This window comes from Oryctolagus cuniculus, chromosome 4, assembly GCF_051225735.1.
Source record: "Oryctolagus cuniculus isolate XC-2025 breed Fujian yellow rabbit chromosome 4, ASM5122573v1, whole genome shotgun sequence".
Lineage (NCBI taxonomy): Eukaryota > Metazoa > Chordata > Mammalia > Lagomorpha > Leporidae > Oryctolagus > Oryctolagus cuniculus.
In genome coordinates, this window is record NC_142870.1 from 133,471,465 (window position 1) to 133,487,725 (window position 16,261).

The following is a 16,261-nucleotide window of genomic DNA, read 5'->3' on the forward strand; positions in this document are numbered from 1 at the left end:
GATTTCCTGGCTTCACCACACCTGCTACAATTTTAACTTCCCTATATCTCTATATTTACAAGGAGCTAGGTTTGATTTAAAAAAAAAAAAAAAAAAACTATTGCCGATACACTTGAAATTATACCCACATGGGTTTATTTAGAAATAAAATGTCATTTAGGGCATGGTATTAGAATAAAACATTATTCATAATAATCTTATTTGATGTTGTAGAATTTTAAATTTTAAAGTTATTATATTCAATAGACTACAACATATTTTACATTTTAAAACCCTGAGAGTGCCCATTGACAGCACTTGAATAATTCTTGAAAGAATTGCTTTCAAGTGACACAGAAATAATAACTAGTCTAATAAATAGCAAAATGTAAATTGACAGTTGCTTACAGCTGAAGATAAAGCATAGAGTATGAAGCAAAGGTGACAGAAGTTGTCGCTGTTCTAAAGTAAGATTAAAAAAGAACATATATCACACCTAGAAATGCCAGATGTTCTCAGAATTAATTCTTTTTAATGACAATTATTTGGTTGCATTTATTTTCCCATAGTTTCCACTAATCAGTTAACTGATCATGTCAAAATCATACTATTGTTTCCTCTATTATTATTATTTGGTTAAAGATTTTTACAAAATAGAACCTGGATGTTTTGTTTTCCCTTGTTTTTTGTTTTTTTTTTTTTTCTCTGCTTTTGGACCATTCTTATTATCCTGACTTTACCTATCAGTAAGCTAATATCTCATCACAAGTAAAGCAGAAAAGGAAGCAGTAAAATATTTGAAAATTCTGGCATCCTCTTCCCTTGTTGGATGCACTTCTTTTCCACTGAGGTTGAAAAGTACAGCATATTCACGGGCCACACTCACCAGCTGTGCCACTGAAGAATACACACATGCATTCCAAATATTTCATTCCCTTTTGGATGTTTCCAATATTGAATGAAGTCTTAAAGATTTAAGGAAATTAACAACTAAGGAGAATATTCATTTTTTTAAAATTTATATTAGTATTTGAAAGGCAGTGTTACAGAGAGCAATAAAGATACATATATGTACAATGTATAAAATAATTATACATATTTATATAATTATTTATATATTTATATATATAGAGAGAGAGAGACAGACAGACAGACAAACAGACAGAGAGATATTTTCCATCCACAAGTTCACTCCCCAATATGGCTACAATGACCAGGGCTGAGTGAGCCAAAGCCAGAAGCCAGGAATTTTTTCCTGTCTCCCACATGGGTGCAGAGGCCCAAATAGTTGGGCCATCTGCTGCTGCTTTCCAAGCACATTAGCAGGAGCTGGATCAGAAGTGGAGCAGCCAGGACACAAACCGGCACCAACATGGGATGTTGGCATTACAGGCAGAAGCTTAACGCACTATGCCACAACATCAACTTCAGGAGAATATTCTTTAAAAATTAAAGCTAACTTGTTGAAAACATTGTTATAGAATTGCCTTGTCAATTTTCAGTTTTAGGTTTATAAAGATTTTCAATGTTCTTTTTTTGTAAAAAAAAAAAAATCTCAATTAGTTAAGTTTTAAACAGACAATAATGAAGACTCTGGGGTACTTGAGAGGCAGCAAGCACACTTGAGAGTTTTCAGAAAGATTCTAAAATGGTTTTGATACAAAAAAGCATAGGAAATTATAACAGTAAAAATAGCTAAATGACAGAAAATAGTCAAACTGGCTGTAACATAGCACTATTTACTGAAAACAAAGACAACTTCTTAACAAAGATAATTTAATTAGTATTTCTTTCTTTTGCACAAGAAATAATTGTTTTCAAATAACTTACCATGTGTGTTATATGAGTAGATGGGGAAATACATATTGCTGAAACATGGACTCTTCTTTCAAGATTCTTCCCATCTAATGCTCAAGTCAGTCATCAGATAACATACAGTGATCTCAATGATAATATTCATCTAAGTTTATAAATCATATTAATGACACTTATTAGAAATAGGATACATAAATAGGAGGCAAATTGTATTAAGTACCTAATTTAGAGGTGGCAAAATGTGAAATGGAAAGAAGAAAATGGTATTATAGTACACTACTCACCAATATTCAGCAATACTTTTATAAATATTTGATTATCAATTTATTTTCTGGATCTTCTTTCTATGAATTCTTGATATAAATTCTCACAATTTTTGTTCTACCCAGCCATTTACATTCTTAACCAGTTAACTTCCTGGTTAAGATTTCATGACTATTATATAAAATTCTTGTTGCATCAAAATTTTGAAAACTGCAACTAGAAGTACTCTTCATTATGATGGAGGCCAGAGGACTTTATATTTGATAAATATTTGAAACCATCATCAGATCACTTCATAAATCTATTACATTTATTTATGATTAATATTTCCAAATGTCAACTCTCATAGAATGTGGTAATTTTGATATATAAGAGAAAAAGGAAAGACAATCTTTTCTTTCATATATAATAAGAACTCCAGTAACGAAAAAATTCAGTATGAAAAATGATGGGCCCACGCCGCGGCTCAATAGGCTAATCCTCCACTGCAGTGCCGGCAACTCGGGTTCTAGTCCCGTTTGGGGCACCAGATTCTATCACGGTCACTCCTCTTCCAGTCCAGCTCTCTGCTGTGGCCCAGGAGGGCAGTGGAGGATGGCCCAAGTGCTTGGGCCCTGCACCCGCATGGTAGACCATGAGGGGGCACCTGGCTCCTGGCTTCGGATCGGCACAGCAAGCAGGCTGCAGTGGCCATTTGGGGGTGAACCAATGGAAAGAAAGACCTTTCTCTCTGTCTCTCTCTCACTGTCTAACTCTGCCTGTGGAAAAAAAACGATGAAGTAACATTCTTGGCTTCACTATTGCTCATTAGTATTTATCATGTGGTATTGAAGTGAGTGTCATTAAAACAAACAGCTGTACTTGACAGCCAATGAATGCAATACCATTATGTTAATCTTACCACTGGTTAATACCCAACTAACTATACTTTGAATATTCTGAGGTGTATAGCATTTCGTTGCCTCTGTCACTCAGTGCTCAGAGACTAAGATAAAAAAAAGTGAATTGACCAGTTTTCATATCTTCATTATTTTAAACATAAATTTTATATTACTGAGCCTGTACCATAGGGAAAGCCCTGAAAATAGTGGAGAGAAATTAATAAAATGTCTATATTTGAATCACAAGAATTTTTTTGGCATTATGAACTAAAAGAGTATGGACTAAGCACTTTGTAACTGACATCAGTGCTGTGAAATTGTAATGTCGCTTTGATAATTATCTTCATTATTTTATTAATATTTATCAAGATAAATATAGTATTTCTTTTCACTTTTAATAGAATCAGTATAATAGGAAGACAAGAAAAGGGTTGCCTGTCTCACAGAATTGTAGTCAAAGTCAATGACAAGGGAAAAGGTATGACGTTAATGATGCACAAACACCAATACAATAATTAACCTAGATTTTATCATCATTCTACAGAAATTGTACAGTTAGAGCACAAGATGCACTTCTCCACAAAGCTTTAACTGCTGACCACAACTATAATTAAGAATAAAATATAGTGCAATTAGTGTGTCCAAGATGCCTACTTCTTCTCTCAACTGTATCAACTGTCAAATACTTGGGGTTCAGACAAATTTAAAATGTAATTAATTTATTAATACTTAAAATTATGCCTACAAATATTCTAGCTACTTAATGTATCAGCTTCATTAGATTTCTAGTTCCCTCAACTTGGCTTTAAGTTAATTTAACATATGGCATGAACCAATTACATTTCCAGGTTAATCTCTCTCTCTCTCTCTCTCTCTCTCTCTCTCTCTCTCTCTCTCGACTTATTTATTATTGAAAGAGTCACAGAAAGAGAGAAGGAGAGACAGAAAGAGATTTTCCATCTGCTGGTTCACTTGCCAAATGGCCATGGTGGTCAAGGCTGGGCCAGCCAAGACCAAAAGTGAGGAATTCCATCTGGGTCTCCCAGAAGGGTATCATGGGTCCAAGAACTTGGGTCATCTTTTTTTTACCTTTCAAGGGGAATTAGCAGGAAACTAAATCAGAAGAACAGTCAGGACTCAAACCAGCACACCTGGGCCCCATATCTTCTCCCTCTTAAATACAAACATTCAAAGTTTAGAGACAAAATGCTAAAGCTATATCTGTAGGATTATTGGCTGAAATCTTAAGCGAATTTCTATGTGAATTTTATAGACCTGCTAAAATAATCAGAGTATAGTTGGAGTGATTCCATTGTTTTTGAACTTGAATCAGATTTAATGATTTAGGAACTGACTGGATTGAGTTTCAAATGTTGATTTATAATTCATTCCCCCAAATGCACAATGCATTTTTTTCATCTGTATGCAAGTTAGGTTTAGTGTTTTTCTAAATACATAGGACATAACAAATGAATATGATAAATAACTTGGAGATGTGACCCAATTGGTGCAAAAAAGACCAAAGTTTAAGGCAGAAAACATCCTTATACTCTTTCACAATCAAATTTTGAACATTGTAGAAGAAAAGAGTGGGTACAAAAATATCTGCTTATCTGCTTCCTCTATATGGAATTGAGAGCAAAACCTCCTTCCTCTTTAAATTTATTTAATCATTACAGGCCAAGGATGTACACAGTCTATAAAAAGTTCATAGAAATCCATATTATTAAAACATCATACAGAGATTTCAAAACATTATTGCATCAAAATAAACTTACATTTTTAATCCCATTAATACACACATTTTTGAAGTACTGTTACACACTGTAAAACCAGAAGAATTGGGGCCAGTGCCATGGCATAGTAGATTAAGCCATGGCCTGCAGTGCCAGTAACCAATATGGGTACTGGATTGACTCTCAGCCACTCCATTTCCAATCCAGCTCCCTGCTAATGCCCTTGGGAAAGCAGCTGGGTGTCATGAGTGCCTGATGTCACGCAGCTCGACAGGGGCTAAGAGCGACATGTCAGAGCACAGGGAAGAAAGGAACACCAGGACACAAGACTGTCTTTCCAATGAGAGATTTCATTGCTTACACACCAGGGGTTTTTTATCACACTACTCATCAGCATGCCCATTGAGGTCAATACACTTATCAGTATCAATATACTTACCAATCTATACTATTTCACACACTTATCAATAAACTTAACACAACTACTTAATGTGACTTAACTACTTAGCTACTTAGCTTAACATAACTACTTAGTTTAACTACTTAGCTTAACATAACTACTTATCTTCTACTTACTATAATAACACTTAACTAACAGAATAACACTATTTAACTACTTGACTTTCTCACTATCAGAGTAACACTATTTCCTTAATGACTAGAGGACTACTGGAATCAATACCATTAATATCAATATCAATAATACTGCTTGAACTTATTCATTAATCCACAGATCACAGTATACAGTGTTAAAATAACTTTGAGGGCTATCCAATTATAATAGTATATGTACATCAAGGTCTCCAGCATTATTTGCAGATACCTTGCTTAGGGTCAAACATAGGGTCAAAGCATAGTTATATTACACATGACTAATGTTATTTGTAAAAGCTGTGTTTTCAAGGCTCGTATCACGGTCACAAAAAAGAGTGTCAGTGTTCAATGTCTAGAGCTCAACATCTCAGCAGATGCGGATCTCAGATCAGTCACTTACAGGCAGGAAGGCTGTCACTCTGGGCAGTGGGCTCAGAGCTCCCAGGCGGATAGCAGCAAGGCGAGAAGTTGGAGAGGTCCCCCGCTGAGAGGCCTGGTCTGGCTCTGTGGCCAGCTCTGGCAGCAGGCTGATAAGGACTCCAGGCAAGTCAGTGATGTAGCATCTCGGCTGGAGTTTTGATCCCATAGTCACCTTGTGATGCTTAGCAAGGGGGCTAGTGAGCTGGCTCTTTAGCTCCAAGTGCAAAGAGTTCCAGAGGTTCACACACACTGGGCCCTTTGTCTGTTGTCAGCTTGTGCTGTTACCTGCTCCGTGCAGAGTAACAGGCTGCCTCTTCAGCTCCAGATTTGTGGAGATCCAGATGTTCACACACACTGGGCCATGATCCCCGAGAGAATGGAGAACAGCACAAAAGACTCCCTTTTTATCCTAATTTTTTCCTGCAGCTCACCTGCTGTTGACGTGCTGTCCACACTTGACAGTCCAGTCAACTCAGAGTTCCCCGAGGTGTCACCAATCCATTGTCTGGGCTCAGGTGTCTCCTGCTCATGTCCAATCCCATGCAAGTTGGTGAGGTAACTCCAGCTATAGCCCATAGCACACGCTTATCAGACTGTCCAGAGGTGTCTGTCCAGTCTGATGAGGGGCATTTTTCTAGCAAGCACTGAGCCTGACATGAGTGATGTCGTCAGCTCCTGGCTTAGCATGAATGACTCCATTTCCTGTTACTTTCACTTTGTGGCTAAATGGTAGTTTTTGACTCTAGATGTTTTCCTGTGGAGTTTCCACAGTTCACCTCCTTCCCGCTGGTCAGGTAAACGGTGATCTGTGACTCTTTTGGGACTTCCTGTGGGATTCTCCACACTTGGGTCCTGCATCTAGTTGGGAAACTGAAGAAGCTCCTGGCTCCTAGTTTCTGGCTTTGGCTTGGCCCAGCTCTGGCTGTTGCAGCTTTTTGGGGAGTAAACCAGCAATGGAAAACTTCTCTCTATCACTTGCTTTCTCTCTTTGTAACTCTGTCTTTCAAATAATAAAAGACCAACGAAGAAACAAAGAGGAATAAATACATTCAGAGAGTAACGTATCAATATTATTTCCTAATAAAGAAGCAAGCTGTTCCATTAATAAACAGCCCAAATTTGGAAGGCTAGTGTACATGGAAAGCCTTTACATATGCTTTGCTGGTGATTCTTTCTGCCATTATTAGTCCACTCTTAGGCCAGGAGAGTCACAAGCTGTCCATCACAATGGTCAGTAATTTAGAGGGATTCTACGCAAACTTTGGAATGTTCTAAGATAATTAGAATATACCAAGGAATTAACTACAATGTCATATACTTAAATAGAAGCTAGACCAAAAGAAAAACACAAGAGATAAATGGCTGGTAGTATCACAGCTTTGTTAAATCCAGGGAAGGAAGAGAAGATGTCAAGTTTCCTTAATTAGACTACCAGAATTCATTTCTCATTCAATTATGGATCATTGACTTCTTAGTGGACTCTTATGTCTATCATCTTCAGCAGTTATAAAAGGGGGGTATTTAACACTACTTATTTTTTCACTAAAGAGTAACATAGGAACATGTATTCATGGAGAGTTTTACTAAGTCTGAGGCACATATAGAATGTTCTTACTTTGGGGCTGGTGCTGTGGTGCAGCGGGTTGGGGACCCAGCCTGTGACGCCGCATACCATGTGGGGGCAGATTCAAGTCCTGGCTGCTCCACATCCTATCCAGCTCTCTGGTGTGGCCTAGGAAGGCATTGGAGGATGGCCCAAGTGCCTGGGCCCCTGCACCTGTGTGGGAGACATAGAAGAAGCTCCTGGCTCTTGGCTTTGAATTTGCGCAGCTCCGGCAGTAGGAGTCATTTGGAAAGTGAACCAACGGAATGGAAGACCTGTGTCTCTCTGGCTCTACCTCTCTCTGTAACTGTTTTTCAAATAAATAAAATAAATCTTTAAAAAAAGAATGTTCTTTCTTCAAAAATAAATATGAAAAGAAACAAATATAGTTAAGGAAATTGCTGTTAAACAAAAAATTAAGATAGACTACCACGTAAGAAACTGAAAAACACAACCAAATAAAAAAGCTCAAAAATCCCAACAAGAATCAATCAACTAATAAAGATCTTTGCAAAGGAGTATAATAATAAACTGTCAAAAGTTAAGGAAAAGGGGAGAAAAGTAAGATAAAACTGCAATGTATCTATAAAGGAAAAACAATTAGACTAACAGGATACTTCTCAACAAAACCCCACAGGCTCGAAGTCAGTGGGATGATATACTCAAGTTCTTGAATGGGAGACCTGAATTGAGCTCCCAGCTATTGGCTTCAGCCTGGCCCACCCAGAGATGTTGCAGGCGCTTAGAAAGTGAATCTGCAGATGGAGCATCCCTCTTTCTCACTCTGTGTGTGTGTGTGTGTGCCCCTCTATTTCTATGCTTTTATTTTTTAACTTTTATTTAACAAATAATATATTTCCAAAGTACAGCTTTTGGATTAGTGGCTTCCCCCCCAATAACTTCCCTCCCACCCGCAACTCTCCCATCTCCTGCTCCCTCTCCCATTACATTCACATGGATTCATTTTCAATTCTCTTTATATACAGAAGATCAATTTAGTATATATTAAGTAAAGATTTCAACAGTTTGCACCCACACAGAAACACAAAGAGTAAAGTACTGTTTGAGTACTAGTTATAGCATTAATTCACATTGGACAACACATTAAGGACAGAGATCCTACATGAAGAGTAAGTGCACAGTGAATCCTGTTGTTGACTTAACAATTTGACACTCTTGTTTGTGTTGTCAGTAATCACCCTAGGCTCTTGTCATGAGTTGCCAAGGCTATGGAAGCCTTGGGAGTTCGCCAACTTCAATCTTATTTACACAAAGTCATAGTCAGAGTGAAAGTTCTCTCCTCCCTTCAGAGAAAGGTACCTCCTTCTTTGATGGCCCATTCTTTCCACTGGGATCTCACTCACAGAGATCTTTCATTTAGGTTGTTGTTGTGTTGTTGTTTTTTTTTTTGTTTTGTTTTGTTTTGTTTTGTTTTTTTTTTTTTTGCCAGAGTTTCTTGGCTTTCCATGCCTAAAATACTCTCATGGGCTCTTCAGCCAGATCCGCATTCCTTAAGGGCTGATTCTGAGGCCAGAGTGCTATTTAGGACATCTGCCATTCTATGAGTCTGTTGTATATCCCGCTTCCCATGTTGGATTGTTCTTTCCTTTTTGATTCTATCAGTTATTATTAGCAGACACTAGTATTTTTTATGTGATCCCTTGACTCTTAATCCTATCATTATGATCAATTGTGAACTGAAACTGATCACTTTGACTAGTGAGATGGCATTGGCGCGTACCACCTTGATGGGATTAAATTGGAATTCCCTGGCACATTTCTAACTCTACCATTTGGGGCAAGTCAGCTTGAGCATGGCCAAAATTGTACATCTCCTGCCTCTCTTATTCTCACTCTTATATTTAACAGGGATCACTTTTCAGCTAAATTTAAATACCTAACAATAATTGTGTGTTGATTTAAGAGTTCAATCAATAGTATTAAGTAGAACAAAAAAATACTAAAAGGGATAAAGTATTAAGTTGTTCATCAACAGTCAGGACAAGGGCTGATCAAGTTACTGTTTCTCATAGTGTCCATTTCATTTCAACATGTTTCCTTTTTGGTGTTCAGTTAGTTTTCACCGATCAGGAAGAACATAATGATAATTGTCCTTCTGAGACTGGCTTAATTCACTCAGCATGATGTTTTCCAGATTCCTCCATTTATTGCAAGTGACCAGATTTCATTGTTTTTTTTACTGCTGTATAGTATTCCATAGAGTACATGTCCCATAACTTCTTTATCCAGTCTACTGTTGATGGGCATTTGGGTTCATTCCAGGTCTTAGCTTTTGTGAATTGAGCTGCAATAAACATTAAAGTGCAGACATCTTTTTTGTTTGCCAATTTAATTTCCTTTGGCTAATTCCAAGGAATGGGATGGCTGGCTTGTATGGTTATATTCAGGTTTCTGAGGAATCTCCAAACTGACTTCCATAGTGGCTTAACCAGTTTGCATTCCCACCAACGGTGGGTTAGTGTCCCTTTTTCCCCACATCCTTGCCAGCATCCGTTTATGGTAGATTTCTGTATGTGAGCCATTCTAACCAGGGTGAGGTGAAACCTCATTGTGGTTTTGATTTGCATTTCCCTGACAGCTAGTGATCCTGAACATTTTTTCATGTGTCTGTTGGCCATTTGGATTTCCTCTTTTGAAAAATGTCTATTGAGGTCCTTGGCCCATCTTTTAAATGGGCTCTTTGTTTTTTCTTGTGGAGTTTCTTGATCTCTTGGTAGATTCTGGTTATTAATCATTTATATGCGCATAGTTTACAAATATTTTTTCCTGTTCTGTCAGTTGTCCCTTCACTTTCCTGACTGTTTCTTTTGCAGTACAGAAACTTCTCAATTTGATGCAATCCCAATAGTTAATTTTGGCTTTGACTGCCTGTGCCTCGGGGGTCTTTTCTAAGAAGTCTTTGCCTTTGCCTATATCTTGCAGGATTTCTCCAATGTTCTCTAATAATTTGATGGTGTCAGGTCATAGATTTAGGTCTTTAATCCATGTTGAGTGAATTTTTGTGTAAGGTGAAAGGTAGGGGTCTTGCTTCATGCTTCTGCATGTGGAAATCCAGTTTTCCCAGCACCATTTATTGAATAGACTGTCCTTGCTCCAGGGATTGGTTTTAGATCCTTGATCAAATATGGGTTGGCTGTAGATGTTTGGATTGATTTCTGGTGTTTCTATTCTGTTCCATTGGTCTATCCATCTGTTTATGTTCCAGTACCATGCTATTTTGATGACAACTGCCCTGTAGTATGTCCTGAAATCTGGTATTGTGATGCCTCCAGCTTTGTTTTTGTTGTACAAGATTGCTTTAGCTATTCGAGGTCTCCTGTGTCTCCATATGAATTTCAGCATCATTTTTTTCAGATCTGAGAAGAAGGTCTTTGGTATTTTGATTGGTATTACATTGAATCTATAAATTGCTTTTGGGATAATGGACATTTTGATGAAATTGATTCTTCCAATCCATGAGCATGGAAGATTTTTCCATTTCTTGGTATCCTCTTCCATTTCTGTCTTTAAGATTTTGTAATTCTCATCATACAGATCTTTAACATCCATGGTTATGTTTATTCCAATGTGTTTGATTGCTTTTGTGGCTATTGTGAAGGGATTGATCTTAGAAGTTCTTTCTCTGCATGGCATTGTCTGTGTATACAAAGCCTGTTGATTTTTGTGCATTGATTTTATACCCTGCCACTTTGCTAAACCCTTCTATGAGTTCTAAAAGTCTCTTAGTAGAGTTCTTTGGGTCCCCTAAATAAAGAATCATATCATCTGCAAAGAGGGATAGTTTGACTTCTTCCTTCCCAATTTGTATCCCTTTAATTTCTTTTTCTTGCCTAAGAGCTCTGGCTAGAACTTCCAGAACTCTATTGAATAGCAGTGCTGAGAGTGGGCATCCCTGTCTGGTGCCAGATCTCAGTAGAAATGCTTCCAACTTTTCCCCATTCAATAGGATGTTGGCCGTGGGTTTTTCATAAATCACTTTGATTGTATTGAGCAATGTTGCTTCTATCTCCAATTTGTTAGAGTTTTCATCATGCAAGAGTGTTGTATTTTATCGAATGCTTTCTCAGCGTCTATTGAGATAATCATATGGTTTTTCTTCTGCAGTCTGTTAATGTGGTGTATCACATTGATTGTTTTGCGCACATTAAACCATCCCTGCATACCAGGGATAAATCCCACTTGGTCTGGGTGGATGATCTTTCTAATGTGTTGTTGCATTCTATTAGCCAGAATTTTTTTGATGATTTTTACATCTATGTTCATTGGGGATATTGGTCTGTAATTCTCTTTCAATGTTGTATCTTTTTCCAGCTTAGGGATTAAGGTGATGCTGGCTTCATAGAAAGAATTTGGGAGGATTCCCTCTTTTTCGATTGTTCTGAATAGTTTGAGAATTGGAGTTAGTTCTTCTTTAAATGTCTGGTAAAATTCAGCAGTGAATCCATCCGGTTCTGGGCTTTTCTTTGTTGGGAGGGCCTTTATTGTTTCAATTTCTGTCTCAGTTATGGGTCTATTTTGGTTTTCTATATCTTCATGGTTCAATTTAGGTAGGTGCATGTGTCCAGGAATCTATCCACTTCTGATAGGTTTCCCTGTTTGCTGGCATACAAGTCCTTGTAATAATTTCTGATGATTCTTTTTATTTCCGTGGTGTCTGTTGTTACATTTCCTTTTTCATCTCTGACTTTATTGATTTGGGTCTTTTCATTTTTAGTTAGTTGGGCCAATGGTGTGTCAATTTTGTTTATCTTTTCAAAAAACCAGCTCTTCGTTTTGCTGATCTTTTGTAATTTTTTTTGGATTCAATCCTGTTGATTCCTTCTCTGATTTTAATTATTTCTCTTCTCCTACTAGTTTTGGGTCTGGTGTCTGCAGTTTTTCTAGAGCCTTGAGATGCACTGATAGCTCCTTTGCTTGGTGCCTTTCCAATTTCTTGATGTAGACACCTATTGATATAAACTTTCCTCTCAACATTGCTTTTGCTGTATCCCATAAATTTTGATATGTTGTGTTGTTATCCTCATTTACTTCCAGAAAGTTTTTGATTTCTCTTTTAATTTCTTCTATGACCCATTGTTCATTCAGGAGCATGTTGTTCAGTCTCCATGTGTTTGCATATGCTCTAGGGATTCCTGAGTTGCTCATTTCCAACTTCATTCCACTGTGGTCTGAGAAGCTACAATGTATGATTCTAATTCTTTTGAATTTTCTGAAACTTGCTTTATGGCCTAGTATGTGGTCAATGCTAGAGTAGGTTCCATGCACTGCTGAGAAGAATGTAAATTCTTTAAATGTAGGATTGAAAGCTCTGTAGATATGTGTTAGATCCATTTGGGCAATAGTGTCAATTAAATCTGTTTCCTTGTTGATCTTCTTTCTGGTTGGTCTGTTTATTTCTGAGAGTGAAGTATTGAAGTCCCCCAGTACTATTGTATTGGAGTCTAAATCTCCCTTTAAGTCCCTTAACATATCTTTTAAATAAACTGCTTTCCTGTATCTAGGTGCATATACATTCATAATAGTTACATCTTCCAGTTGAATTGATCCCTTAATCATTATATAGTGCCCCTCTTTGTCTCTCTTAAGTTTTTGTGTTAAAGTTTATTTTGTCTGATATTAATATGGCTACTCCAGCTCATTTTTTCATTTCTGTTGGCATGGTATATCTTTTTCCAAACTTTCACTTTCAGTCTGCGTGCATCTTTGTTGGAAAGATATGTCTTTTGTAAGCAGCAAATAGATGGGTTTTGTTCCTTGATCCATTCATCCAGTCTGTGTCTTGTAACTGGAGAGTTGAGGCCATTTATATTCCATGTGACTATTGATAAGTAGTGACTTTGCCCTGCCATTTTCCCAAAGATATTTCTAATATATGCTTTGAGTTTCCTGTGATCTTTTACTGGGAGGTTTTTCTTCCTTTACCTTCTTTCATATTGATGGCCGTGTTTCTGTGTTTTTGTGTGTAACACATCTTTAAGCACCTTTTGCAGGGCTGGAAGTGTGGTGACAAATTCTTTCAATGTCTGTTTGCTATGAAAGGTCTTTATTTCACCTTCATTCACAAATGAGAGCTTTGCAGGATATAATATTCTGGGCTGGCAGTTTTTCTCTCTTAGTACCTGGGCTATGTCTTGCCATTCCCTCCTAGTCTGTAGGGTTTCTGATGAGAAGTCTTCTGTGAGTCTAATTGGAGATCCTCTGAGAGTAATCTGACATTTCTCTCTTGCACATTTTAGAATCTTTTCTTTATGTTTCATGGTGGTGTTTTTGATTACAATGTGTCGTGGTGAGGATCTCTTTTGGTCATGTTTAATAGGGGTTCTATGAGCTTCCTCTACTTGGATGTCTCTATCCTTCTCCAATCCTGGGAAGTTTTCTGCTCGTATCTCATTATAAAGGCCAACTAATCCTTTCTCTCTCCCCATGCCTTCAGGAACTCCTAGAACCCGAATGTTAGGTTTTTTATTAGCACCTTTTAGATTCCCAACAGTATTTTTTAGATTTCTAATTTCCTCTTCTTTTCTTTGGTTTGACTGTATACTTTCCTGTGCTCTGTCTTCTAATTCCAATATTCTCTCTTCTGCTTCAGTGATTCTATTTTTAAGGCTCTCTAATGCGTTTGTCATTTGATCTATTGAATTCTTCATTTCATTTTGATTTCTCTTCACTATCACTATTTCATGTTCTACTAGTTTCTTCATTTCATTTTGATTCCTCCTTAAGATTTCATTTTCATGAGAGAGATTTTCTATCCTGTCCAGTAAGGATTTCTGTAGTTGAAGAATATTAAGACAATATAGTAATATAGTAAGACAATATGATTCCTCCAAGGGAACACAATACTTCAATATTACAAAGTGAAAATGAAGAGACTGAGGAAATACTTGAAAGGGAATTCAAAAGATTGATCATAGGAATATTTCAAAACAATGAGAACAAATTCATGAGTTAAATAAATCCATATATAACATGGAAGAAAAAAATTCCCATAAAATTGAGATATTAAAAAGAAATCTAACTGAAATATTAGAAGTAAAAGATTCAGATGGATGCCAAAAAATGGTGGATTAGTGAGCAGCACGCCACACAGGGCTCAGGAGAAACAGAGAGGAGAAACATAGGAGGAACACAATCAACGGATATTAGAAGAGAAAACCGCCCAGGAAGCACCAACGGAGGAGGGGAACTAGATAAAACTGGCATGGTGAGTGTTGGTATGCACCCAGAAAGCTCAGAAAACTGAAGCCATAGACAGGCAGGTCCAGTGGCATTTTTGAGACAGGGATGGGGGTGGGGGTTAGGATGGATGACAGCAATCTGTGGGTATAGCATAGCACAGGTCTGGTTGAGAACCCAGGGAGCCAACGGTTGCTGGTGCTTGGTCACCTGAGGTCCAAGTGGAAGTGGAGAGAGGCAGCTGATTCAAACCAATTGCTTCAAAACAAACCCTGTGACCTGGCTGAGACTGTATGCCATTTTAAATCAAGACTACAATCAGAGAAGCCCACAGGCCCGCACGTAACAGCCCACTGAGATGAAGCACCTGAACACAACACTGGCAGCAGCAGCAGGCAGGCATTAAGCCAGTGACTATAGTGTGTGATCCAGAGCTAAGAATGGAGAGAATGGGCCACAGCCTTCACTGTCTCAGAGATCAAATGGGAAATGGCTGGAAAACCACCAAAAACAAAGTGGTACCTGTGCCAGCAGTGTCTGGAGGAGCCTTAGGAGCTGAGATCTGGGGCCTAGGTGGCTACTTGAAAAGCTGCAGGGTGTAGCTGGGAATCCTTACCCTGGAAACTCGTCCTGCCCGAGTGCCCCCAAACCACACCCAGGACACACTGTCCATTATTCAATGAAAGGGCAGATCTTTCAGGAAGACACAGAAGCATAGCAACCCCACAAAAAAAGTCATCAGAAGGAAAAAAAAATTAAAAAACTCCAAAAATGCAGAAAAATAAGAATTAAAATCCAAATAACAAAAATAAGTAAGTCACCATGAACCCCTCAGAGGAACACAAGAAGATACCAATATTAGAATGCAAAGATGAGGAGATCAAGGAAATGCCAGAAATGGAATCTAGAAAATTAATCATAGGATTAGTCAAAAAAAAAAAAAATCAAAAGCCAATACATGAACCAAAGAAAACTATACAAGACATGAATGAAAATTTTGCCCAGGAAATCAAGAATAAAAAGAGAAATACAAATGTAATTTTAAGGGATGGCGCCATGGCTCACTTGATTAATCTTCCGGCTGCAGCACCAGCATCGCATATGGGTGCCGGGTTCTGGTCCCGGTTGCTCCTCTTCCAGTTCAGCTCTTTACTGTGGCCCGGGAGGGCAGTGGAGGATAGCATGGGAGACCAGGAGAAAGCACCTGGCTCCTGGCTTCAGATGGGCGCAGCACCAGCCATAGTGGCCATTTGAGGAGTAAACCAATGGAAGGAAGAGCTTACTCTCTGTCTCTATCTCTCATTGTCTATAACTCTAGCTGTCAAATAAATTTTAAAAATGTAATTTTAGATGTGAAGAATTCAATGGAACAAATAAAAAATGTGGCGGAAATTCTTAACAGCAGATTTAATGAGGCAGAAGAAAGGATATCTGAACTAGAAGACAAATTTTTGGAAATCTTATAGTCATATAAGAATGAGAAGGAGGAGGAGGAGAAGGAGAAAATAGAAAACTTAAAAAACAGTGTTGGAGACCTATGAGATACTATCAAATGACCCAATATATAGATCTTAGGAGTGCCTGAAGGAATGGAAAGAGAGAAAGGAATAGAAAGCCTATTTAGTAAAAATAATTACACAAAGCTTTCCCAATTTGGAGACAGAAAGGGATATTCAAATAGAAGAAACACATAGAACTCCTAATAGACAATGCCAGAAAAGCTCTTGACCATGACATATTTAGTCAAACTCTCCACGATAAATCATAAAGAA